Source organism: Polypterus senegalus, chromosome 15 (assembly GCF_016835505.1).
Source record: "Polypterus senegalus isolate Bchr_013 chromosome 15, ASM1683550v1, whole genome shotgun sequence".
Lineage (NCBI taxonomy): Eukaryota > Metazoa > Chordata > Cladistia > Polypteriformes > Polypteridae > Polypterus > Polypterus senegalus.
The window spans coordinates 22,252,075-22,278,367 of NC_053168.1; the positions used below are offsets into that span (position 1 = coordinate 22,252,075).

General features: G+C 42.4%; 1 protein-coding gene across 2 annotated transcripts in view; it reads right to left on the reverse strand.

Moving 5' to 3' along the window:
• The window catches only part of LOC120515892 (CMP-N-acetylneuraminate-beta-galactosamide-alpha-2,3-sialyltransferase 1-like), a 364,360-nt gene that overhangs the window by 189,378 nt on the left and 148,689 nt on the right, over positions 1–26,293 (reverse strand). For both annotated transcript variants that reach the window (XM_039737251.1, XM_039737250.1), the window contains exon 3: positions 14,603–14,690. The gene's annotated coding sequence lies outside the window, so the exon portion shown is untranslated. The remainder of the gene's footprint in view (positions 1–14,602; positions 14,691–26,293) is intronic.

Below are 26,293 nucleotides of genomic sequence, written 5' to 3' on the forward strand. Positions count from 1 at the left end.
CCAAGGAACTGGTTATTGACTTTCACCGCACTGAAGAGCCGCCATGTTCTGTCGCTATCCCGGGAAAAGCTTTGGGCTTTTCTCCTGTATATCAAAAGGACGTGCATTCGTTTGACTGGCAACAATAAACTGGCACCGAGTGACTGACTCTGCCCTGTGATGCACTTACTACCCATCTTGTGATGGCTCCTGCCACATCCCCAGTGCAACTTGTAGAGACCCCAGACCCTGTAGCCCTGTATTAAGAAATGAATTAATGGCTACATGGGTCTTCACCTAGGGTCTACACACCAGATCTGGTCCTGGGCTATATGAGTCCTCTTATGAAAGACTACCTGGACCCACTGCAGCTTGCCTATCCGATAAAAACTGGAGTGGAAGATGCAATCAGCTAGCAGCTCTACAAGACTTCATCACATCTGGACAAAGCTGGCAGAACTGTGAGGATTCTCTTTATGGATTTCTGCAGTGACCATCCAGCCATCCCTTTTAAGGGGTACACTCAGAGATAAGCAGGTGGATGAGCCGATGGTGTCCTGATAATAGATTATCTGTCAGGGAGACCTTAAGGACTGTGTCTCTGATATGATGAGAGCAGCACTGGAACATCATAAGGAACAGGTCTGTCTGTGTTACTCTTCACTCTCTAAACCTCCGAATACAAACATAAGAGCAGGTCATGTCACTGGCAGACCTTCTCAGATGATTCTGCACTAACGGGGTGTATAGATAAGGGACAGAGGAGACGAGTCAGGGGAAAATTCCTTAACATCAGCAAAACCAAGGAACTGGTTATTGACTTTCACCGCACTGAAGAGCCTCCATGTTCTGTCGCTATCCCGGGAAAAGCTTTGGGCTTTTCTCCTGTATATCAAAAGGACGTGCATTTGTTTGACTGGCAACAATACACTGATAGATAGATAGATAGATAGATAGATAGATAGATAGATAGATAGATAGATAGATAGATAGATAGATGGAGATAGATTGCCGATAGATTTCCATGCCGATAGATCCCATGCCGGTCCGCACCCCAGGCCACCAGGAGGAGCTCTCCCTACAGCAGGATCGTGCCCCGAGGTCCAGCAGGGCCTTATGGACCTTGTAGTGTTTATACACAGCCCTGCTGGATACCTTGGGGGCCACCAGGAGTCGCTGTTGGGGCGGGGGGCTTATGGGCTCTTTTGTACCCTATGACCCGGGAGTACGTCATGGTCATGTGATAGGAAGGAACGATGTGCTCCCGGGTTGAAGAAAAGGACTGTTTGCCCTGACCCGGAAGGAATAAGGAACTGTGGACTGTTGGGACAGGAACACCTCCGGGTCAGGGGCTATAAAAGGACAGTGCCTCAGTCCAGACGCTGAGCTGTGCTGGGTGGGAGAGGAGCAAAGTGTCTGGGCGAGGAGGAGTGATTAGTGTTTTGTTATTGGTGTTTAATAGTGATTTAATAGTTAATGAGAAGTGTGGAAGGTGCTTGGTGCACTGTGTTAAAAGAAAATAAAAAGGTCGTGGACTTTTACCTGGTGTCTGGAGTTGTACCTGAGGGTTCAAGGGTGCACTACTGCCCCCTACTGCCACAATAGATAGATACTTTATTAATCCCAAGGGAAAATTCACATACTCCAGCAGCAGCATACTGATAAAGAACAATATTAAATTAAAAAGCGATAAAAATGCAGGTATAACAGACAATAATTTTGTATATTAACGTTTACCCCCCCCGCGTGGAATTAAAGAGTCGCATAGTGTGGGGGAGGAATGAGATTGAGGGGTAAAGATGGCAAATGTATCAGTTTAAAATAAAATCTGTAACACAATAAAGTGTGCTGAACGGTCTAGTAATTGGAGCTGCACTGTGAGCCACCATGCAACCCTGCTTTATAAAATTAAACTTGTCAATACTATGACAGACATTCTTTGGAATAAACTGCCCAGTTATTAAAAAATATAGTCCTGAGAAAAAATCTGAGCTGACAATGGTTAGACAGAATAGGGCAAGGTCAAGCGGCTTGTTGCAGGTCACTCCAGCATGCATCAGACTTGAACATAGTGACCTTCAGGCTTCAAAATGGATTCCTTAACCCTCAGAATATGCCGCCTTTATAACCCCCGTTCATTTTTAATTTTCATGGCACACAGTGGGTGCTTGTCTGACACGTCTTCCTTCATGATGAATTTAATGTACACACAGATATCATGGAGGATACTTACAACTTGACAGTGATGGGTATTTAAAAGCTCAAATAAAGCACCCTTTGTTTTCAGTGTCAGGGGTTTCTGTGCTCCACATCCTTTGTGCAGTACAGTCAATGAGGGAGTGTAAACGTCTTTCTAGGATCAATTCTAGTCACACAGTTCATCCTTTTTTTATTCTCCTTCAGAAGATCCCACTGTTTAATTATGAATAAATGTATTATGTTAACTTTTAAAGGTTTGGACAATTAATCACAATAACAACATAAGGACGAGGCTATTTTCAGCAAGATTCTCACTCAATTGGTGGTAAATTACACAGACAGATCACAGAAGCAATTAGCAATAGTAATCAAAATTCTACACGTATGTTTGAAAAGTTTTCAACGTCCATTTATGAGAGGCGGCAAAACCCAAAGGGCAGACATGAAAGTGTGCAGGCTGATTGCTTTCTGTTATTTACTTCAATCACAAATTTATCAGAATGCCACAGATTGGGAATGCTGAACTGCCGAGGCTGGGCATGGAGGAAGACTTGGCACAGAGTGGGCAAGGAAGAGCAGTAGTGACCAGTAAATGGGTTGGCTGACTGTACTAGAAGGTCTGGTATTGAATGTTATATATATATATATATATATATATATATATATATATATACATATATATATATATATATATATATATATATATATATATATATATATATATATTTTACATACATGTATGTTGTCAGAGGTGGCTGGGGTGGCAACCCGGCCGGGACACCCAGGAGGACCGGAGGAGGGCTTGCGCCTTCCCCAGACCATCTGGGAGTGACTGCCCTGGTTCCTTTGGGGGCCACGGGTACAGAGCTTTGAAGTTCCACCCTGTAGGGGCCTGTGGTTGCCGCCAGGTGGCGCCCCCATGCCTTTGGAGCCCTGGACCTCAGCACTTCCACCACACCAGGAAGTGCTTAGGGGAAGAGGAGCAGGGACACCTCCAGGGGGTGTGTCCGTGGAAGATTGCCGGAACCCACCTGGAGCACATCCGAGTGATGATAAAAGGGGCCGCCTCCCATCATTCAGGGCGAGAATCGGGAGTGGAGTGGACTGAGCTGGAGAAGAGAGAAGGAGGCGGTCTGAAGAAGGCATTGTGTGGCCAGGACTTTGGGGACTTTGGGGGTTTGTGGTGCACTTTGAACTGTATATAGTGTAAATAAACGTGTTTGTGGGTGACATGAACGTGTCTGCCTGTCTGTGTCCGGGCCAGCCTCCACAATGTATGTTTGTGTATGTTGTAACCAATATGAGGTACAACCAAACTCCAGACACAATCACACCCAACCGGTTCAAATATTGTCCATTTTATTAATCACAGCACCTTAATAGTCTGTGTTAATGTTTGTGATGTACCATCTGTTGGAAGCACAAATGCAATGCATTCTATTACTAAAAGTGTTTGTAATGCACCATCTGTTGGAATGACAGATAAATAGCAATCAGACAGATATACAGACAGACACACAGACACGTATTATTTTATATATCTATATATAGTATATAATATACATATAAATATATAGTCCTGTGGTGGGCTGGTGCACTGCCTGGGGTTTGTTTCCTGCCTTGTGCCCTGTGATGGCTGGGATTGGCTCCAGCAGACCCTGTAGTTAGGATACAGTGAGTTGGATAATGGATGGATAGATATAGTCATGCATGTGTATTGGAGGACCTCCTCATAGGCGCTAACATGGTCAACTCCTTCTTTCTCCACAGTGCAGAGAAGCATTTGACCCTACACCCTCTGGTCCAGTCGCTATAAAACCCCTGGCATCACGAAAGGAGGAGTCATTACTGGCTCAAGCAAAGTGACAGACGGAGATCTGCTAGAGGCGACTACATGCTTCCAGTGCTTTACCAAACTGAATTCCTGCATATGGGATAAACATCGAAGAGTGTTTCTTTTCTGCTTTGTCCTAAGACAATAAACAACCCGGATGGTGCTGCAAAATTTGTTCCTGTCTGCCTGTCCTTTCTCTCTCTCTCTCTCTCTCTATATATATATATATATATATATATATATATATATATATATATATGCGTATACTGTATTTATTGTCTTGCATACACTTGGGAGCCAGCTTTACCAAAGATAGGTACTGTGTGCTAAAGCCTCCTCTCTTCCTTCATCTGCAGAACATAAGACTGACAGCCATTCTGCCTATGATGTCACTTTCGTTGTCTGCCCTCCTGGACCCGCCCCTTCCTGCCTGGAAGCCATCTGACCAGCAGTTTGACCATCTTGGAAAATTTGTTCAGATCTAAAGTGCCGTCTGAAAAGATCTTTCCACAACCTATTGCATCTTTTCCTTGTTTATTTTGGCTTCTAATCATGTGGGGTCACCAGGGTGGTTCCCAACTCTATCACATTGTTGTGTCTTCTTTTATTATATATACATATATTTAGGTATAGGTATAGATATAGATAAATATATAGATGTAGATATATATATTCTGCGGTTGGCTAGCGCCCTGCCCGGGGTTTGTTTCCTGCCTTATGCCCTGTGTTAGCTGGGATTGGCTCCAGCAGACCCCCTTGACCCTGTAGTTAGGATATAGCGGGTTGGATAATGGATGGATGGATGGATGCTTAAAGACCTAATGAGCACCATGAAATCTCATGTCTGGGGACAACGGCAGGGTACTAACCTTTCTCTCTTTGTTCCCTCAGGAAAAACGAAGCAACACCGCCGTGAGTTCACCCGAATTCGATAAACTCAAGCCACTTCCGGGTTCCTTCCTTCCCTCTGCTCCCCACCTGATGATGTCACAACCACCCATCTAGCACTGCGGTTCCTTCCCAGCATTCCGTGTGTCCGATAAATTGTCCGCCTGTCATTGTACCAGTTATCTGTGTTCTATGTATGAACTGACCCAATGAAGAAAGAAATCTCGACTGTATACAGGGACGGATACCCCAAACCTTTATTATCTCTTTGTCTTTTCTTTATAGTATATATATTTATATATTGTGGCGGATGGCTGGGGATCCTGCCCACCTGGGACGCCTGGTACCACTAGGAAAGGGACAATACCTCCCCTGAACCACGAGAGGGCAGCCATCCTGGTCTGCATGGGGGTCACGGGATCAGAGCTTAAAAGCTCAACCCTATTGGGGCCTGTGGCGGAGCCCTGGATTGCAGCACTTCCACCACACCAGGAAGTGCCACCGGAAGATCATCATAGAGCACATCCAGGGTGTTATAAAAGGGGCTGCCTCACTCCATTGAACAAGCCAGAGTTGGGAGGGAGAGGACGGAGCTTGTGACTGGAGGAGTGAAGGCGGCAGAAAGAGAAGAGTGACAGAAGGAGGAAGAAAAGGACTGAACTATCACTGTGGTGATTACTGTACTGTGTGTGCTGTGCTTAAGAAAAGAACTGTAAAAACGTATGTCTGTGGACATCAGGTGTCATTTCTGTCTGTGTCCGGGCATCTTTTACAAAATACTGTATATATATGGATAGATAATGATAAAGATATAGAAATATTTGTAGCTATAAATCCACAAAGTGAGAAAATAGTATCTTAATAGTATCTTAAATATGCAACTGTATCACAGACCTTCACCTCTCTGTCTCTTTCAGTCTCTCTGTCCGTCTCTGTCTCTGTCTCTGTCTCTCTCTCTCTCTCTATATATATATAAATACAGTATATTCAGTTACTCCTCTTCTTTGCACCCCATCGTCCTGCACTGTCAGGACCAAAGGTGGGAGCGTTCTGCTCTGACTAGAGTCCTCTCCTCTCCTGAGCCAAGCGTCCTGCACTTTGGATATCCATAGTAGTCCATTCCCAGACACCATCCCATCATCTTCTTTTCTGCCTTCTTCTTATTCTCATTCCTCCATCTCTTTGAAGCATTGCTGTCTTTATTGATCCTTCATCCTTTATCCTCAGAGCTATCCAAACATTGCCAGTTTCCTCACTTTGATCTTTGCCTTGTCTGTTGCTCTCCTGATCTCTGCCTCCATGTATGTTCAGTTAGTGTGCCCTATGCCACCGAAGGGCTTACAATTGGATTAGGTGGCTTTGAGAATGTTATGTCATTGTGAATGGTGCACTCGCTGAGCAGGGGCTCACAGCGCTCACTCACACAGATTTCTAAATGTAACGTGGCTTCAGTAAACCTTACAGCTTTAGTAAACATGAGCCCATGTACCAGGGTCAGTGTACAAAAGCAGGGTCACAATGTACCTCACCGCCAATACAAAACAGGGAGTATCACAGGAATCTGCTTACGGTTTGAACCTACGTGTTTCAGTCTCCTGGAGGACACATGCCTGCGACTATTAAGTGTAACACTTAGTGCTACCCCGGCAGCCCACGCCTTATACATTAACGGGGCCTGATGCTCAGGTCACTGCCGACACTCTCCGGTTAACCCCCACACCACCACGTCCTGTCAGACCCTCATCTTAAAGAGGAGTTCAGTTTTCAGCATTGGGCTGCTCTTCATGCAGGTTCTCGGTAATTCCTTTTTATGGTAATGTGAAGATAAATGTTGGTGCTGCCAGCTGTGATTGCCCAGTCAGTCGCTTTCTTCTGTGAATGCTGATTAGTCATTAAATGACAGTCTCCTTTAAGGACACCTCCGCTTAGCCTTTAAATATTAGAATCAAGGCATTTAAAGCAAGTCTGATACTGAGCCGTCCTTAGAGGATCCCAGGATGTCTACTTTATACCAAAGGAATGGAATTAGCAGGATAAAAACCTGATATGTTATACAAAGTGCTTCAAAGTAATTGATTCTTTCGTGACAACAGATGAGAACTACATGCATGACCGCTACAAAGACCAACAACAGAAAACATTCAGGTCTTCAAGTAAGAGTGCATGGGTGGCAAGGTGGGCATACAACAGGGCTGAAATAACAGAAGAATCATTATGGCTGTGGAGTCTGTAACGCCTTCTAAAGTGCGCGCAGATCATGTTGATTGTGGATTCTAAACTGAAGGAGTGTGTGTGTGTGTGTGAGAATATTCAGTGGTGCACTGGGGGTCCAGTCTAGGCTTGGTCTTGCTTTATATTTGATGGTTTAAGAACCCCATGACCCAAACAATGAAGTCAGTGAGTTTGAGTAGATCTGTATAGGCCTAAACTCTCTAAATGGTGAAATGAACGTGAACTCCCTTTAAAGATCTTTGCAGATCAGCTTGTACCAGTGTTCACGTTAATGTTTAATCTCTCCACAACCCAGTCCGTCATATCAACGTGCTTTAAAAGATCCACCATTGTTTCTGTATCTAAGAAATCCCATCCAATCTTCCTGCATGACTTCCGTTCCATTGCACTAACTCCTACTGCAATTACAAGCGTTACGTATGCTCTGCCCATAACACTAAATCCCTTACAGTACACATAATCACTCCAATAGATCCACGGATGATGCAATCACCTTCAACCTACATACAGTTCTCCCCACTTGGAGAACAAGAGGAGGAATTATGTGTGAATGCCATTCATAGGCCTTAACACAATGAACCCCTCCAAGCTCATCACCACGCTCAGGGACCTGCGTCTGAACACTTCACTATGCAATTAGTTTTTGACTTCTTGACAGGCAGGTGGTTCATGCGGTAGGCCACACGTCATCATCCCTCACTCTCCACACAGGGGCTCCTTGGGGCTGTGTTCAGAGTCCTCTGCTGTGCCCCCTCTACACCTATGACTGCGTGGCTGCACACGACTCTAACACCGTGGTCAAGTTTGTTGACAATGCTGTAGCGGGCCTGATCTTTAACAATAAGAAACGGTCTTAACTGGATGAAATGGAGAGACTGTGACACAGTTGTTTGGAAAACAGCCTACTCATAAATGTCAGCAAGATAAAGGTGTTGATAGGGGGCTTTGGGAGAAAACAGCAGAGGTACGACCACCACCACCCCAGAATTAACAACACTCAGGTGGAGAAGGTGGACAGTTTCATATACTTCAATGTTCTCATCACAGAAGACCTGACCGGGTCCAAGCACATTCAAATCTTGGCGAAGAAGGCACAACAACATCTTTACTAACTCAAATGCCTGAAGAATTTTAGGCCGTTCTCCCATTCACTAAACAGCTCCTACTTACCCACCATTATGTATCCTGACAGGATGCCTGGGTAAGAAACAGCGTGTTGCAGGACCACAAGGCTCAACAGAGAGTGGTACGGTCAATTGAATTCATCACTTTGGTGTAGACTCTTTAACCTCTGAGACATCTATCTACACCAAGTGATGTTGGACCAGGGCAAAGGAAACAATCAGAGATAGCTGCCATCATCTCTGTGCAGCGGTTAAGGAAACGCTACCTGAAATGCCCAAAGCCAAGATCACCGGTGCCTCCTTCTAGATGGGCATCTTGAAGATTGGAAACTGAGGATGTACTAGGGCAAGTAAGGAGACCACAAGAGGCATGCCAAATCAAAAAAAGCTAAAGTTTATTGCCAACAAAATCATTGTGCCAAAGTGAACATAGAAAAATTCATCTCTCTATTATAAAAAGAAATCCTGGAATGCAAAAGCAAGGCGACGATATGTGATTTTCTCGGAAGTTCTCGGCAGACATTTAAAAGACCTGCGAGACAAAAGAGACTTGCCACGAAGCATCTCGCGGGGACTGTAAACATGAGACTCGGTGCCAAGAGACTGTCCCAGGGCCATCTCGCAGGAACGTGGAACATGAGATTCTTGCAAGACACCCCCTACTTACAACAGATCTATACTAATAAAAGGCAAAGGCCCCACTCACTCACTCACTCACTGATTCACTCACTCACTGACTCACTCATCACTAATTCTCAAACTTCCCGTGTAGGTAGAAGGCTGAAATTTGGCAGGCTCATTCCTTACAGCTTACTTACAAAAGTTAAGCAGGTTTCATTTCGAAATTCTACGCGTAACGGTCATAACGATCGACAACGTCCGCCATGTTGAACTTTCTTATTTATGGCCCCATCTTCACAAAATTTGGTAGGCGGCTTCCCTGCGTTAACCGAAACCAATGTACATACTTATTTCGCTGGTATGATGCCACTGTCGACTGCCATATTGAACTTTCCAATGTCACTAATTCTCCAACTTCCCGTGTAGGTAGAAGGCTGAAATTTGGTACTTATTTCGGTAGTATGATGTCACTGTCGGCCGCCATATTTTCAACGGTCTTTGTTACTTATGGGCCCATCTTCAAGAAATTTGGTACGCGGGTTCCCAATGCTAACTGAATCCTACTTACGTACATATATACGTCCATAGCCTGCAGCTCGGTCACCGTGTGAGGCGGCGTTGGTCCCCATCCCAACGCCTCCCACGTTGTTGGCTGCCTGCCTATATAAGGCCGTCCGTCGCTCCAGTCTCTACATTCCCTTCCTTGCTTCGCCACGGGAATCACGTCTCCCTGCTGATAACTACAGCCTTTTTATTTAATCCACGGCTTCTCCGTCGTTTTATTGTTCATTTATTACGATTATAGTTATTGTGTAGGTATTTTAGACTTAGTTTACATTGTTCAGGTACCCATTTCCTTTATCGTTCCAACCGTACCCGCATTAACATGTCTATTGAAGTGATCACCATCGATCAAAGAACTGTCACTTACCGAGTGGTGTCCATGCCCGGAGATGGCACCTATCCTTTCCATTCTCTGTGTTACATATTGCACGGCCATATCAGGCTCACTCTTGATATCCAGAGGAACATTGCGTCTTATGTATTGAATGACTGGGACAGGTTCAAGGTGTGGACTGATGACGGTACAGGAGATAATTATACTACACAGGAGCACTAGAAGAGTGAAATACTTAAGCCCTTCACCTATGCATCTGCATGTGAGTTGATGGCTGCCACTGAATTGTTCGGTTGTCGCTTTCAAATATTTTACGAATTTCGCACGAAAGCGCTCATCAGCCCGACAAGTCCCCTGCGGAACATAAGGAAATGCAATAAGCTCCAAACTCACGTATATACGTATACATTATGACACGAGACTGGATAAGATACAATAAAGTACAGTACTTACCATCTACTCGTCGTCTGAATAGGTAATGATTGCTTCGTTATTTGCGACTTCTTCTTCCTATTCCTCTTCTTGTGATGCAATGGGAGTACTTGTATTGCCTTGTTGTCATGCAGTAATCAGTTTTATCAGGATTAATGTGTCGAAGATGGCATTTTCATGTTCTTCCCGCCACCTCTGCCCTCCCTGTGGGGTTATGATTGACGTGGAGACGAAAGGGGAAAATGTACACAAAGAAATTTCTTTTTGACTTTCTCGCTTCCTCGATAGCATCCGACGACAAAACATTTTTGACACAAAAAGGTACTTACCGTATGATTCACTGCAGGAGGGCTGTAGCCCAGGTGGTACGAAAAGAGGATTTGCGTATGAAAAAGGCGGTGGGTCATTGGAGATCAGCGTTTACTACAGACTGGCGCTTAAAGGAGACCGGATACTATTAGAGACCGGCGTCTATTTATTGCGACATCTCTTCAAACCCGGCGTTTATTGGAAACGGGCATCAATAAGAAGCCGGCCACTACTAGAAGATATACAGTATGTACATTTAAGATCCATCAGCTACAAATCAAATTAATAATATACTGAACGATTATTATAAAAGTAAAGTTGAATAAAGCTGACTCTGCAGCTGCATGAATAAAAAAGTACCACTTCCGGTTTGGGAGTCAACCAGAAGGACCAGAAAATGCCAATTCCACGCCTGGCCAGGGGGCATATGGTTGCACTAAATCTCTCTCTCTTCTCTCGGAAGACCAGAGACCGGAAATTTGCCTGAATCTGAGTACGGTCTGATGACATCACTTCCTGTCCCGGCCCCAAGGATGTCACTTCCGGTTCTGCCCCGATGACATCACTTCCCTTGAGACACCTTAAAAACTTGCCATCATCCATACCAAGGCTGTTCTACTTTGGACTCAAACCTGTACACATTGTACTAAAACGTAAGCGCTTTAGCAGCCAGGGAAAGTATATGGGTGGCTGCCCCAAACCTTTGTTGTGTGTCCAGCCGTTTATTTCACAATAGAAATCTACGGTTTGTACCTAAGACTTGTATGCAATTTGGTTGCCCTAAGTGAAAGTGTACTCAAGTTATCGTGTTTACACACACACACACACACACACACACACGGATGTAATTCCAAAAATTGCATTTTCGGACTTAGGGAAGACTTAAATGACAAGTTTTCATCAAAATGTTTAAATTTAATTTTTGGACGATTACAACACTTTTTCTATGATAAAGTAAATCAGACTCAGGGAGGTCCAAAATATCAAAATTCATAAAAATCTCGAAATTTAATTTTTTGACAATTACAACACTTTCCCTATGAGGAAGTAAACTGGACTCAGGGAGATCTAAATGTCAAAATTCATCAAAATCTCAAAATCAGTTTTTTGGACGATTACAATACTTTCCCTATGAGGAAGTAAATTGGCATTAGGGAGGTCTAGAACATCGAGATTCATCAAAAAAAAAAAATTTGGATGATTATAATACTTTCCCTATACTTTTTATACAAGAAAGTAAAAAGTACTATCAGTGCTATCAAAGCTATGAGTGAACGAACCCATAACAAGTGATAACAGTGACAAACACACATGAATACAACGTTTATGGCACACTGAGGGAACTTTGGTTTGTTTAAATCACCTCATGTGTGATTAGCAGAGCCTTTTTTGTAAACGAAAAGGTGGCCGAAGACATAGATTGTTTTTTGATCAAGTTCGAGGTACTGTGAAGGTATACAGAGCCTGAGAGTCCTAGTACTTCATTGTTTTGTTGATTTGGTGAAAAAACACACTGTTGAAAATTTGAAATCGACAAATCGTCAGGTATAGCAATAATAATTCTTCACATGTCAGTAGTGCTTTACTCACTACTCAAAGTGCTTTTCAAACTCCGCGCAGAGAGGACCCGGCCCGCAAACCCATGATCTCCTTATTGCAAGGCAGCAGCGCTACCCACACACCCCCACACAGGCGAACTGTACTGCATAATAATGTTCTTGACAGTTTAAAATGACAAACACAGAATTTCCAGAATCGAAGAATATCAACCGCAGGTTAGTAACGAGCTCTACATTCTACTATAAAGATGTTATGTAGTCCTGCAAACCAATCACTGTTTAATTTGATTTGAGTTTTAAAGAAAATTTCAAACTTTTTGCATCTTTTCATCACCTGCAGTCATTCTAATAATGTTTAGAAAATTAACACTGACCTGGCTTTGATCTCCTCTACCTCACACTCTCCTGATCTCTCTTCCCTTGACCGCATCTGCCAGAGCAGTGATTCTGAGCCACTGGTGTTCTTTAAATCTAAACGTGGGAACTAAAGCAGGACGATCGCCCGTGTCTCAGCTCCTAATGGCTCTGATTCTGAATGAAGTCTTGAGACTGTACCTGCCTTCTCTACATATTAGTACCATTGTTCTCCTTGGAACCTGTCTCTCACGCAACTCTGTAACCCATCCATCCATTATCCAACCTGCTATATTCTAACTACAGGGTCACGGGGGTCTGCTGGAGCCAATCCCAGCCCACCACAGGGCACACACACACACCCACACACACACACACCAAGCACATACTAGGGACAATTTAGAATCGCCAATGCACCTAACCTGCATGTTTTTGGATTGTGGGAGTAAACCGGAGTACCCTGAGGAAACCCACACAGACACGGGGAGATCATGCAAACTCCATGCACGGAGGACCCAGGAAGTGAACCCAGGTCTGCGAACTGTGACACAGCAGCGCTACCCACTGCACCACCGTGCAACACTGTGACCCAAGCTTGACAATACCTGTATAAAAAAAAACAGCTCTTCTTAAACCACAAAAAAATTTTATTTGAAAATGAGACACTAGATTTAACTTTTTTTTTTTTTAAATAGAAATACAGGTATGAAAATCAGAATGAGAACGAGTCATTAGATGAAGACGAAGGCGCGATTCCAAAATGCTTCTGTTTTCATTCCGGAATAAACTTTCTCCAGGATTGCTAATTTTTCTTTCTGACACCATTTGTCACATATTTTTGTTCATCTAAAAGAAAACTTTGAGAAGACTTTGAAACTCAAACACCATGAGATCTACACACGACACAACTAGCCACGCGAACGGCAGGTGAAGCACTGACTCAGAATTCGACTACCTGAGACTGGAAAAAGACTCACTCTTTTTTTTTTTGAGACAGTCTGTTGCAGGTTCCCCGAGACTCAACGTGGAAAGTGTAGGTGCGGCATTACGTAGTTTTTGCATCGCATTATTAACAACAGTGACCATTTTTGGTGAAACAAATGGTTGTTTTACTGAAATGTACATTGTGTTAAAATGAAATTTGTTTAAAACAACGTTGTATGAATGTTTGTTACTTCAGTATTCACTATAACAGGATTTTACCGGTATTTAAATGTTTTAAACTTATGAATTCTGATCATCATTAATCCTCATATATTTCATCTTCTTCCTATTTATCTTCAGTTTCCAAAGCTCTTCTCTATTCTCCCAACTTCCTCACCACATCCTCTTTTCTGGTGCTACACAAAACAATATCAACAGCAAATAACACAAACCTTTGGGTGGTGGTCTTTTATCACATGACTCAACACATCCATAACCAGATCAAAGAAGTAAGGCCTTCAAGAAGACCCCTAGAGCAGACCTCCTCTAACTGGGACCTTGTCTGTTACCCCAACACAGTTATTTTAACCTGAGTCCTAAACACCACTTGAAAACCTTTCTGTTTTTCTCAATGCTTTCTATGAGTGACTCAAAGCAAAGACTATCAGTTGTAAACAGTTAAGTTGTAAACGACTATAATATAAACAATTAATAAGTTGTCTTTGTGAAGCTTTCTAAATATAACTTGGATCACAGCCTGCCTAAAGCCGGACCCTGATGATGACCTCTGGGCTGTCTCACTGTACATAACTTACGGAAAGTCGACATGTCCACACACTACCAGGGTGATACTGTATCTGAGAGACAGAAAACAAAACAATCACCACTTCACCCTCGGCTCATGATCACTTGGAAAAAGGGACATAATTATATTATATAACTAGATGGATTCATATCTTGAAAAGGTCAACACAATCAGTCTTTATTTGATGTAGTACTGTTAATAGCACAATCCATCACAAGACATTTAAAAGAACAGACAAGCCATAAAACACCCAAGTAAGCACGCCAATAAAAACAGCAACTCCAAAATATACAGAGGGATACCAGCTGGAGCTCGGACACAAGTCTGGGAAAACAAAAAGTCAGCCTGAGCACCTGAGCTTTGTGCTCATCCAGCTACTGAGTGTTGGTATGATACCTTCTCAAAAGACCAAAAAACGACAATCAAAGCAAAAACCAAACTCACCAACATCTACGGCAAATGTCTGCGCAGTGTCTGATGCAGCTCCTTAGCGCCTTGTGATGCTGGCCTCTTGCTGTCATCAAAGTGTGTCCTAAAACAGGGACATGAATGTGTCATCAGTTCTGGAAGATGGTCAAGTGTACAAATAATCCAAATTACTATAAATGATTAGGACAGATAGATAGATAGATAGATAGATAGATAGATAGATAGATAGATAGCTAGATAGATAGATAAATATATAGATGTGAAAGGCGCTGTATAATAGATAGACAGAAAGATAGATGTGAAAGGCACCATATAATAGATAGCTAGATAGATAGATGTGAAAGGCACTATATAATAGATAGATGTGAAAGGTGCTGTATAATAGATAGATAGATAGATATGAAAGGTGCTATATAATAGATATATAGAAATATTTGACAGGCTCTATATGATATATAATAATTGTAAATTGACAGTTATATGTTATTATAGCTTTAATAATATATATTTATACAGCGTATTCAGAACATTCTCAGACCCTTCATTTTATTGTGTTGCAGATTTCATTTTAAGCAGATACATTTGCTATCTTTGCCCTTTAATCTACACTCAATAACGCATTATGATACAGTGAAAATGTCTGAATACTTTCTGGATCTACTGGTAGGCTGGTTGGTAGATGTGAAAGCCGCTATATGATAGACAATAGACGAAATACACTTTATTAGAATATTAGATAGATGGATTGGAAAGGTGCTATATTATAGGTACCTAAAAATTTTAAACTGACAGTTATGATACTTTATTATGGCCATAATAATATGCATTTTTAAATTCATTCACAGAGACATTAATGAAAATAATTCAGAGCCCATTTATTTTGATTGATCCTTTTCACATTTTTTAATTGTCTGTCCATACTGCATTGTTATTATTATATGATCAGTTATATTTGGGTTATGAATACCTCTAAAACTTCACAAAAAAAGCACATTCCAAAAAGTCATATTGAGATATTTGGAGCCTAGCTCTGTCATATTAGTTCATAATGTAATTTAAGTATGATTATTTCTGCATCGCATCACCGAAGAAAATGGAAAAATATTGCACTCCATTTACAGAATCTAATTAGTCGAAGTACCCACTTCACCTGTGGTGTGAAGGCCTTCATAGCTAAAATTATGGGTTTCATTCATAAAGTGTATACAGAACATTAATATTAACCACATTATATAAAACCAGCGCTTTATACCTTTATGATTACACGCATCAGTTAGCACATCTCTGTTGGTAAGCTACACTGCCAGCCATGAGTTTGTGCTGCTAACAAGATGGGCTTTCTTTTCATTGTACTTTTTTACTTTGGACACGCAGAGGAACTGTCTGGGCATTCAAAATTAAAGTTTAGAGCACTCATCATGGTCAGTTTATCCTTACTGTGGATGAGGCAGCAGCTTTGCCGCCTGTTACTGTCTACACTGTGTGCAGATGGCATGTTCTCTTGTACCAATGCCCCCCCTCTCCTCGTATCCTGCTAAGGCCCTTTAGGGTGGCGCAGTAGTCAAAGGAGCTTCCTCGTAGATTCAGTCATCCTGGGTTCACCTCCTGCACGTGGTTGTTGTTTGCATTTGCTCTCCATGGCTGGATTCTCTTCCCACCTCAAGACACATATGTCTGATGGATTGGTGATTCCCACTTATCCCAGTGGATGTCCAGGGCTGGCATAAAGTCATGCAAACAATGTTGCGTTTTTGATTGGATTTGGCTAAATCAACATTAGAATGAATTCACACTGCAGGTCAGGTCAGTAGCAGCACTCATTTGCTCGATTTCTATAGTTAATCGTCTATGGCACACAGTTCACCCCATTGTGTTGTCTTTTCACCTCCACTGAGAGTTCATCCACATTTTCTGCTATTGTTGTTTTCCAGGTTATTTTTTGGGATAGTTGCGCCAAGTTAGCACTAGCCCAGCTTCTTCGGTTTGAATGCTGCTGACAAGTTTTGCCCTTGATTACAAAAGGGTCCTCCAGTTTGCCCCCCAGAGTAACATCTCTGAACTGATACTGGGGCGGCACGGTGGTGCAGTGGTAGTGCTGCTGCCTCGCAGTTAGGAAACCTGGGTTCGCTTCCCGGGTCCTCCCTGCGTGGAGTTTGCATGTTCTCCCCGTGTCTGTGTGGATTTCCTCTGGGTGCTCCAGTTTCCTCCCACAATCCAAAGACATGCCGGTTAGGTGCACTGGCAATCCTAAATTGCGCTTGGTGTGTGTGTCCTGCGGTGGATTGGTGCCCTGCCTTGCACCCTGTGTTGGCTGGGATAGGCTCCAGCAGACCCCTGTAGTTAGGATTTAGCAGGTTGGATACTGGATGGATGAATTGGTATTTCAAGTTTATAAACCCCCACATTCGGTGCCTTTGTGAAGCCTGCGGTTGTTGGCCACCTTTCACACGTTGCTGCTGGTGAGTTCAACAGCTTATGTAGAATTATCCATCCATCCATTACCCAACCCACTATAATCTAACTACAGGGTCTGCTGGAGCCAATCCCAGCCAACTCAGGGCGCAAGGCAGGAAACAAACCCCAGGCAGGGCGCCAGCCCACCGCAGATGTATAATTATGTATACAGTATATGCATTAGCGGCAATGTATGAGAAGCCGGTATTGTATGGAGTGCCTAGGAAATCTATTGAACACGTGACATTATTAGGCAAACCATGAGATATCTGTGTTACTTAAATGTGCTATATACTTTCCCTAGGTATTGTATAGAATATGTAAGCATTATACTGAACACAAATACTATTTAGGCAAAGTATGAAAAGTGAGTCATGAAAAGGCCTTTATTGGAAAGATGTCTATGAAAGTAAAAAAAAAAGGAATACAAACGAAAGGACAGGACTATCTTCCTGTCATACGTTGCCAAAGACAGAGGTGGAAATGGTGCAAGTACTCTAAGTGTGTGGGTGCCCGGCCACACACTATTTTTAATGAAATTGCGCATTGTGTTTTATTTCCCGTGCACTCATCTGATAATCTATTATTAACTACTCATAAAACATAGATATTGCACTTATTTAATTTTGTCAATTGCAAAATTATACAGGGCACCTAAGAAAATAATTAGAGGAAACATTGGTTACTAGCGGAATTATTTTATTCTTTTGGCATTGTGTACAATGTTTAGGAAATGTTTGAAATTTTAATCGTATCTTATTTTGATGTCCCATTTTTGTCATTCCCAGGAATTCTACACAGTGCCTAATTTAACACATGGACGGTAACATCTCTCTATCTATACTAATAAAAGGCAAAGCCCTCACTCACTCACTCACTCACTCATCACTAATTCTCAAACTTCCCGTGTAGGTAGAAGGCTGAAATTTGGCAGGCTCATTCCTTACAGCTTACTTTACAAAAGTTAAGCAGGTTTCATTTCGAAATTCTACACGTAACGGTCATAACGGTCGATAACGGTCGACAACGTCCGCCATGTTGAACTTTCTTATTTATGGCCCCATCTTCACAAAATTTGGTAGGCGGCTTCCCTGCGCTAACCGAAACCGATGTACGTACTTATTTCGATGGTATGATGCCACTGTCGGCCGCCATATTGAACTTTCCAATGTCACTAATTTTCCAACTTCCCGTGCAGGTAGAAGGCTGACCCCGTCTTCACGAAATTTGGTAGGTGGCTTCCCTGCGCTAACCAAAACCAATGTACGTACTTATTTCGGTGGTATGACGCCACTGTCAGCCGCCATACTGAACTTTTCAATGGTCTTTGTTACTTATGGGCCCATCTTCAAGAAATTTGGTACGCGGGTTCCCAACGCTAACTGAATCCTACTTACGTACATATATACGTACATAGCCTGCAGCTCAGTCCCCCATCCCAACGCCTCCCACGCTGTTGGCTGCCTGCCTATATAAGGCCGTCCGTCGCTCCAGTCTCTACATTCCCTTCCTTGCTTCGCCACGGGATTCACGTCTCCCTGCTGGTAACTACAGCCTTTTTATTTAATCCACGGCTTCTCCGCTGTTTTATTGTTCATTTATTACGATTATAGTTATTATGTAGGTATTTTAGACTTACTTTACATTGTTCAGGTACCCATTTCCTTTATCGTTCCAACCGTACCCGCATTAACATGTCTATCGAGGTGATCACCATCGATCAAAGAACTGTCACTTACCGAGTGGTTTCCATGCCCGGAGATGGCATCTACCTTTACCATTCTCTTTGTTACATATTGCACGGCCATATCAGGCTCACTCTTGATATCCGGAGGAACATTGTGTCTTATGTATTGAATGACTGGGACAGGTTCAAGGTGTGGACTGATGACCGTACAGGAGATAATTATACTACACAGGAGCACTAGAAGAGTGAAATGCTTAAGCCCTTCACCTATACATCTGCATGTGAGTTGATGGCTGCCGCTGAATTGTTCGGTTGTCGCTTTCAAGTGTACCGAAATGGCCAAATATTTTACACCTTTCGACAACCAACAATGCCTCTTAAACATCTTAGATTCACATTTGACGATTTCAGTAGTGGACACTTTGATGTTTATGAATGTTTAAACTCTCAAAAGCTGGATGTGAAGTTATCGATGAAACCGGTTGTATGCTTACAACTCTTGACAGATGCCGAATGTCACTTCAACACAAGTCCTACAAATACAGTCGTAATTGAAACAAACCATGAAACTCAAACCGATTATGACAGCAGCAATCCAAGCTGTGAGATTTGAAACAAGATTACTGTTCAAATGGCCAACTGTACATCGCATGCTCAAGAGTAAGCTCAGCGCACAGCTTGGTCATATTACAACCGGAGGGCTGAACTCAAAATGTGGTATACAAAGAGATCCTTAACAAATAATTATTGGTATATTTTCCCTCAGTTTAAAAAGGTTTAATTTTCCTCTTAATAAAAATTTTAAGGAAGTACTTCGCCGCTGCGAAGCGTGGGTATTTTGCTAGTTATGTTATAAGTTTCCCGTTGTGTCCGCATAATTCAGCCTTGACCACGCCCCTCTATGCAGCTCGCCCAATCATTACTCCTGCTGCGCACCTCCTCCATCCGCCCCGCCCCCTGACACTCTCAGGGCTGCTAACTCGCCCTTCAGTGCAGTCGCTTACAACGGGAAGGCAGAAAAGCAAATGATCTGTTCAAGAACACTGAATTTTAGATGGCGATGGAAAAAGAGTGGCATAAAGAATGTTGAAAAAAAGAAAATGAACAAAAAAGAGCTGCATATAATAAAAATAAACAATAAACGAAAAAGAGAAAAATATCTCGAACAATATGTGATCAGAAATTCAAAAAAGCAACGTTTATAGAATGCAAGTTTGAAGGTAAAGCAATTCATAATATTGTTTTTGATAAGGCGTTAATGTAGTTAAATTTTTATTTGCTTTTATTACGTTTTAATAAGGGTCCCGGCTGGGTAATGTTCCTCAATCCAGCCCCTGCACGGATGCCAGCCTATCCATTTTCACACTGGCATCTACCATCTGTCTTCTGGATGAGGTCTTTCTTCTTATGCCACCGAAAGGCTGGACTCCTGCCCAGGTAAAGTACTTTGCTCCATCTAGGTCGGGACCCCTGTTCATCACAAATAATAGACAGCAGAACCCCATGGACGAATCAGAAGTCTGAATTAATAACTTGGCCTACACCTTATATCTCCATAATTTTGTTACTTATGGAGCAGAACAAAGGTACAGTACGCTGTCTACATCATTTCAACTTTCCCCACCAATATCTCCTGACGTATTTTAAACTTGCTCTACAATTATTTCTGCAAATGTATTTTACTTGCTCATTTTCAATTACATCTAATCGCTGTAATCATTTACCAGAGCCTAAAATTAGCATTAAAGTATAAGAAACGCACCACATACACAATATGATTATGTAATCCCATCAACCGCAAAAGCAGCCTCGTGTTTTCTAATGAGATTAAAGAGCAGAAGGACACATCACCCTGCCTGTGCTCAGGAAGTCTCCTTGTCTAATTCCCGTTCAAGCCTTAATCTGATTACCGTCATCCAAATATAATTAGCCGGGAAAGTGACACAGCCAGGAGAAAGGGTCATCCGAGAAGAACTTCTCATCCATCCAACGGATCACTGGGAGGCAGGGTCTGTTGAACAAGATACCCGACGGAGAACCACATGCATGTCTGGGATATGGAAATGCCAGTCCTGGACTGGGCAGGGAGCGTTTACTCACCAGTTAGCATAACATGTGGTAAATGCCCTTAGACTGTCTTGGATGGGGCGCCACTTTATCATCGAGTGGCCCAGAGACAGGCGTCCATCAAAAGCACCGAGCCCTTTGAGGCCGGACATGCAAGCCAGACGTTATAATGCTACATTTATGAAAATGGCCGAGGCCATCGCCTGCCTGTTTCTGATATTAACCCTTTACAGAAGGGCTCATTTGTGTAGATTGAAATTAAAAAAAAAACAAACAAACAGAATAACTTTCACAGGCACCAGAACTCAATCTGGAATGGGTGTCGACCCACCACAGGGAGTACCAAAATACAGAGATCCTAATTTCCAGGGGCTGTGACCAGGGTGCCACCAAACATGACATCATCTGCGCCACTATAAGGGTAAGTAAGAACAAACAGTGGAAAAGGCTCTGCTTACATCTGCCAGGCGTCTCCATGAGAAGACGAGCAAGGAAGAATAAACGTACAATGAATACCTGCTGCCACGTTTGAGTTAAGAAAAAAAAAAACAAAACAGTCCAATGTGTCACACGTTCATTGCCAGTTCCATATCTTTGTTCTTTACATGCAATAACGGGATTACATTTCTTTTTCAATTTCAGTTCTGGGCAGAATTTTCCCTGAGTGTTTATACCACTCAGAAGCAGAATTAATCTTCGGAGTTTCGTTTTGTGTTTCATTTTCGCCCCTTCTTTTTGACTTTGATTTGGTCACCTCAGTCACAGGGGTTAAAATCTAAGACATTGTTTAACGTTAACATAAACTGCCAGCCCTTTAATAAGAAATTACAGCCGTTCACATTCCAGGATAACAAAAAACACGCATACAAGCATTGATATACAATTTTACAAAATAAATGCACAACTACACAAACAAATGTATTGAAAAAAATCAACTATATAACAAAACACTAAAGTCTCTGTGTCCTGTCAGTCCTGAGCAATCTGATTGACCAGTTTGGCTTTGTTGGCATTGGTCAGTTTGGCTTGTGTGCGTGTTCAGCCTGCGATGGACTGGTGCCCTATGCTAGCTGGGATAGGGTCTAGCAGCCCCTGCAACTGAATTTGTAATATACAGGGCATAGTGAAATAATGGATATCTTACTGGGATCAAGACTTCCATGATACCAGTTTGCCCCTTTGTACTTTGTATAAGTGTCACACTGCTCTTTATTTATTTTGGTATTTGCCATTTAAAAAGAGCTGAGTGACCAAAGAGAAGGTAGACCCACACAGACATGGAGAGAATGTGCACACTGCAGACACCACCAGTCGGAAACCACATCTTTATAAAATTCACACGTTTATTAATCACCAAATAAACACAGTCCCACACAGTACACAGTGCCCAAGCGCCAATCAGCTCTAATTCAGCTTCTCTATCACAGTCTGTGGCAGCCTTTCCTCTGCTTATGGGAGCAGACTCTAGATCTCCGACTGTAGGAATGGTGGCCCCTTTTATTCCGCCCGGATGTGCTCCAGGTGTCTGATGATGTCCTTCCGGCAGCACTTCCTGGTGTGGCAGAAGTGCTGCCCTTTGCACCGGAAGCGCTCCAGGCATCCCTGGAAGTCTCATCCACCATCTTGCCGGGTGTGGCGGAAATAACTGTTTCCTGGGTCCCACGAGGCTTGAGGCGCCCCCTGGCGGTGGCCACGGGTCCCAACAGGTTAGAACCTCTTTGCTCCTCTCCCGTGGTCCTCTCCTAGTCCAGGGCGGTTGCCCCCTCGTGGCCCGGAAGCTATCAATGCCACCTTCCGGTCCTTTCAGGCGTCCCGGCTGAGTAAGGGCCCCAGCAATCTGTGACACTGGGAATATGGACACCTGAGGTAACACTGATGACCACCATGCAGCTCTGACGGCTTTGTGCGTCACTTTACTTTATTTCAATAACTGGTATAGTTACGGCATTGCTTCAATTACTAGACACAAATAGGTTTATTTTTATTATATAAGGTTTAAACTCATATTGTTGCTACTCTTGCCAGATTTCCCACTGGGGACAAATTAGGTTTGTTTATTAATTTCATTGATAGATAGATAGATAGATAGATAGATAGGAAAGGCACTATATGATAGATAGATAGATAGATAGATAGATAGATAGATAGATAGATAGATAGATAGATAGATAGATAGATAGATAGATAGAAAGGCACTATATGATAGATAAACAGATAGATAGATAGATAGATAGATAGATAGATAGATAGATAGATAGATAGATATGTAAGGCACTATAAGATAGATAGATAGATAGATAGATAGATAGATAGATAGATAGATAGATAGATAGATAGATAGATAGATAGATAGATAGATAGATAGATAGATAGATAGATAGATAGATAGATAGATAGATAGATAGATAGATAGATAGATAGATAGATAGATAGATAGATAGATAGATAAAAGGTGCTATATAATAGATAGATAGATAGATAGATAGATAGATAGATAGATAGATAAAGCATTATATAATAGATAGATACATAAGGCTGTATATAATATGTATCTATTTGATAGATAGGAAAGGCACTATCTATCTATCTATCTATCTATCTATCTATCTATCTATCTATCTATCTATCTATCTATCTATCTATCTATCTATCTATCTATCTATCTTTGCTGGATCAATGCTCTATATTTAGAGTAATATGGCGTGTTGAGAACCAAATGTCACCCCAGTGTCCTTTATTTTTGACTGCGATGATGTAGAAGGTGAGGCTCCCCTGTAAAAGACCGCGTCAGCCTTGCACTATTTTTCATGCCTGTTTTCACCCCTGTGGTGTTTCCTGCCTGACACTTTTAAATGAAGTGCCAAACTGGGTCAATTATGCTGATGGGTTCATCATGTGGACTGCCGTTGACTAGGAGCTGGGCTACGACCACCAGAACTCATTTCACCGCGGGCCCTGAAACAAATGACATTGCTTTCAATCTTTTCTCCGAGAGCTGCATTTCAAATCATATCTTGGAGGTCATACCGTATGTGAGAGACCATTTCACTGCAAACCACTCAAATCCTCGATGAATTAAATTGATGGCTTGACACAAATTTTAGAAGAGTAAGAGTACAGAAGGTTATTTGTGACAGGTGAACGGCCTTTATTCATATAGCGTCTTTCTGAAGGCAACTTTTTTTCAAGTCAACTTAAAGATTAGGGAAGACGCCTCAGTGATAAATAATCTTGTATTCAATTTGTAGTTTTTGCATTTTTTTCTAGGTGCATATTATGATTGATTGCACAAAAAAATAGCAAATAGTGTGTGGCCTTGAAAAAGACCCATAATGTTAGCACGGCCAGCGGCAGGCCTCACCTGAGCCAGCTTGATTTCCTGCTCTGCTTCGGCCTAAAAGCATCCCGTCTGAGCCAGTATCGCTGTCCCAGCTTATCTGTAAGTTCCCTTTTGGATCCTTTTTTGTTCAGTTTTGGTCTGTATGTTTATTGCCATTTACTTCAATGTTGTTATTTATGTTTATTATTATCATAATTAAGAATGTTGATTGTTTGGTTTCTAAATGTAGATGTTTTTTTCTGCCATGTCCCTTGTGTTTGTGAGTGGACCACCTGTGAGTCTCTGTTGAGGGACTACTATCACCTCTATGAAGGCTTCCGGGAATTGCAATCCCTCTGCAGTATGTTGTATGCGCTTAGCGACTGGTCAGCTTTTCCATTTTTTTACAATTGGCCAATTCTTTGTTTTTTACTAGCTTTTCAACTCATTGTATTCTGAAAATCTCTAACGCTCATCCTTTTGTTAAGGTGAACAGTATAATTTTTTGGTCTAGCAGTTAATCTCTGTTGGACATATTCAAAGTTTACATTGGCAGTACACCTTCTATTGGAATGTATGATGTATCACATTTTTCATTCTAACACATGGCACATCACAAGCACCAGCACTGCTGTAACAAATCCCCCATACTAAATGGCATACAATGAAGACTTTGCACCCCGATGGACACACAGCCACTTATCCTTTTATTAAGGTGGATAAGCTGGTTTCTATTCGTCCTACAGTTACTCTCTGTTGGATGTATTCGGCATTAACATTTGCAAAGCAGTGTGTCCGCCCCAGTTGCTATGTTTCTGTTATATGCCATTTGGTATGGGATTTGTAAGAGCAGCAATAATGTTTCTGATGCACCATCTGTTGGATAGCAGAGAAACATCAACTGGACAGACACTAAGACAAGCAATCAAACAGTTGTCCATTCATTATGGTAGATTTGGTCTGGAAATTATTAAAGCAGTGCCAACGTTTGTGATGAGCCATCTGTTGGATAACAGAGACTAAGCAACCGAATGCAAACACAAGTACTTATCCTTTTATTAAGGTGGAAAAGCTAATTCCTGTCCGTCTGGCAGTTACTCTCCATTGGACGTATTCAGAATTTAGTTTGTAGTGCACCATTTATTGGACTGTATTTTGTAATGCATGTAGTGATGAAATATATTGCATCTTTCATTCCAACAGACGGCACATCACAAACACCAGCACCGCTTTTACGAATTCCATACCAAATGGCATACAACAGAGACATAGCAACTGGACAGACGTACAGATGCACTGACACACAGACACTTATTAAGGTAGATAAGCTGATTTCTTTCCATTTGGCAGTTACTCTCTGTTGGATGTTTTCAGAGTTGATGTTTGCGGTTCAGCATGTCCATCCAGTTGCTATGTCTCTGTTATGCACCACTAGATGAAATCTAAGTAAGTAACACAGACCTCAGTATTAACATTTGCAGTGCAGTGTGTCTGTCCAGTTGCTATGTCTCTATTATATGCCATTTGGTATGGGATTCATGAGTAGAGCTAATGTTTTTGATGCGCCATCTGTTGGATAGAAGAGAAACAGCAAAGAGACGGACATACAGACAGGCGCACAAACACTTGTCATTTTATTAAAGCGGTGTCGCCCTCTAGGGTTGGCTCTTGTCTTACACCCAATGATATCAAGTTAGGCATTGCCCCCCCATAACTCTTTGTAGGATTAAGTTTGGGTTGACAGATGTTAGGTGTTAAAGTCGTAGAGCAAATGGGCTTCAGTAACAGCCTCAGGGTAACACCTTGGCTATTAGAGACAGAGAGGTTAGGAGCATGCGCTGATACAGCACATTGTTGAACCCACCACATGACAGACCAACTCAGGATCCCAGATTACGACCCGAGGAGTGCAGCCATGTGGTGGGTGACACCTCAGCACCACACTAGTTCACGTGGAATGCAATAGGGTGAGGCTTTTTTACGGTGGCTGGAGTGCTAATTCTGCCACCAACCCACAGATTTTTCTCTGCAGGTTGGTGGGCCTACTTGCAGGGCTGGATGCAGATTAAAATCCTACCCATGATGGAGCAATTGCAAATTAAGGGCCCAACAGAGTAGAGTCACTTTTGCCGTTTACGGGATTTGAACCAGCAACCTTCCGATTGCCAGTGCAGACCCC